A 2,269-nucleotide genomic window follows, 5' to 3' on the forward strand; every position below is an offset into this window, starting at 1 on the left:
GACAATTACCATACCCTTTTCGTCACTTCGAAAACATCTTAAAGTAGGGGATGAAGTGCGCATTCTTTCGGGAGACCACCAAGGTGTTATGGGCTGGGTAGTAAATCAAGACGATGACTATGTGTGTGTCTTCAATGACAGGACTGGAACAGAGGTAAATGTTTCGTTTTTACAATACATACTCTGACAATCCGTCATCTTTTAGGTAGAGGTATCCCCTGGGAATGTCGAGTTCTTCAGCTCCCCCTTTGTCTTCGCAATGGAATCTCCGGAGTCCTTGACAGCTGCACAAAAGCGAGTCATGAAGGGGGACTCGAACAGTCATCTTGTAGGAAAACACGTAATGGTAACCCAAGGCAATTTTAGAACTTACCGAGGCAGAATAAAAAGCACAGTTGGTGAGAAAAGGCTTTTGGTCGAACTCGAGGCGCTCCTCCAACGCCCACAAATTTTGGACATCTCTGCGCTACACATCATGCAAGCCCTTTTGCTTTTCTTTCTTTCTGAAATCGATGCTAATTAGCTTCCAGTGCTGACGAAAGGCTTCAGCCCCCAAGGCCTCGAGAGCTTCTGACCGATTTCTCTTACCCACTTGAACCAGTGCCTCCGCCCAGTACTTTGGCAAGCTTTTTGTTCCCTGGTCTGCCCTTGCCGGATCCGCAACCCTCAGCCGCATATCCTGCTGCCCTCGTGCAGACTCCGACCATTGCGGGGCCGTCTACTCCGCTTCCTAACTCACAAGATATCCCGACGAGCCCAGCTTGGAACCCAAGCTCAGATACCCCTCTCCGTGGCAATTATGGCAATTATATTTTTGATTCAGAGTCAATATATATACTGACACAATTATGGCAGCCCCTCCATATTGGCTTAGAGATAACCGCTTTGCCACCATGAGACTGAGCCTTTGTCTCATCAACTCCTGCTCTAATTTCCATGATGGCAAGTACGAAAATATGTGTGGGGAGTTCAAGGGAGTGGTTGGAGATGTGGTTAAGGTCCAACTCAGTTTCACAGTGGTGGAAGTGTCGTTTCCGTACTTGATACCTGAAAGGCTGGAGTGCAAAGCCCAAGTCGTTACCGCGTTTGACAGCCCGCATAAGGGGTCACAGTTTAGGATCAAGGTTTTTGGTGAAGATATATGCGGCTGCTCTCATTTGAAATCAACAAAGCTTTTGAGAAAGGTTGATGTCCAAACCACCACCAATGAACTTGTAGTTACCCGGGGATAAGATACCTTAGATATGATTAGAGACTCTTTATGTATGTTTTACGTGTATATTGATGGCAATGTATATTCTTGACCTTATTGCGAGACAATCATTATTTATAACTGGCTTAGTCAGCTCAAGCCGGCTTCTTAGCTGGAGCCGAAATTAGCCGAGCCGTCGGAGTCATCACTCAACAGTTCTGGCTGGGCTTCAGCTAAACTCGGCTCGGCTCCTGGCTTCAGCTGGCTCTGAGCCGGAGCCGCGGCAACACTAGATGCAGGTCGGTAGTTTGTGACTTACATTTATGAATACTTGCACCCACATCTTCTACAAAGTATTGGGAGATGGATCATGTTGTGCCATAGTTGTGTCCCTGCTTTCCGTTGATTAATACTTGTTCCTGTGTCTTCTACAAGGTCTCCATAATATTCTTTTGAGCCATTCTGCCAAGTCCACAATAGTGTAATGATCAGGATCTTTGGTCTCAGCCCAAACTTCCGAATCAGATTCAGCATCTGAGCTGGCATCAAGCCATGCTTTCATCTGTGGATAATTTTGGGCACAGCTGAATAATGCCTTCCAGCTGGAGTAAAATTGACTTTTTGTGATGAAGATATTCACCAAGTCAACAAAGACAGGAAACCAGCATTCAAGACCATGTTCAGTAAGATGGTCAGCCCACTCTTGGCTAGATCGTAAACCCTGCATGGCTTTGGATGCATTTATCAATGTCTTGTACTTCAGATAAGTGTTGCGAAGGGTAGGAGTGAGTGAATGCAGATCCATAGAGATGTTCAAGAATGTAAAAAGTGCTTCCTTTTGAATGGTAGTCAGGGTAGATGGACCCTCAGAAGCTACTCAGCCACTCGATTGGCCAGATATCAACAAAGACTGACGAACTGCAGCAGGCAAGGAAGGAGAACGAGACGACCTAGAACGAGACTTTGACAAAGAACTGGAGCAATGGGAGAGAAAAGATGGGGGAATAGCTGAAGCAACCTCAGCCTCAGATTCCTAGTGCATATTAACAAAGCAGATAATATAAATACTATAACAGA

This window comes from Laccaria bicolor, genomic scaffold (assembly GCF_000143565.1).
Source record: "Laccaria bicolor S238N-H82 LACBIscaffold_144 genomic scaffold, whole genome shotgun sequence".
In the NCBI taxonomy this organism is placed as follows: Eukaryota; Fungi; Basidiomycota; class Agaricomycetes; order Agaricales; family Hydnangiaceae; genus Laccaria; species Laccaria bicolor.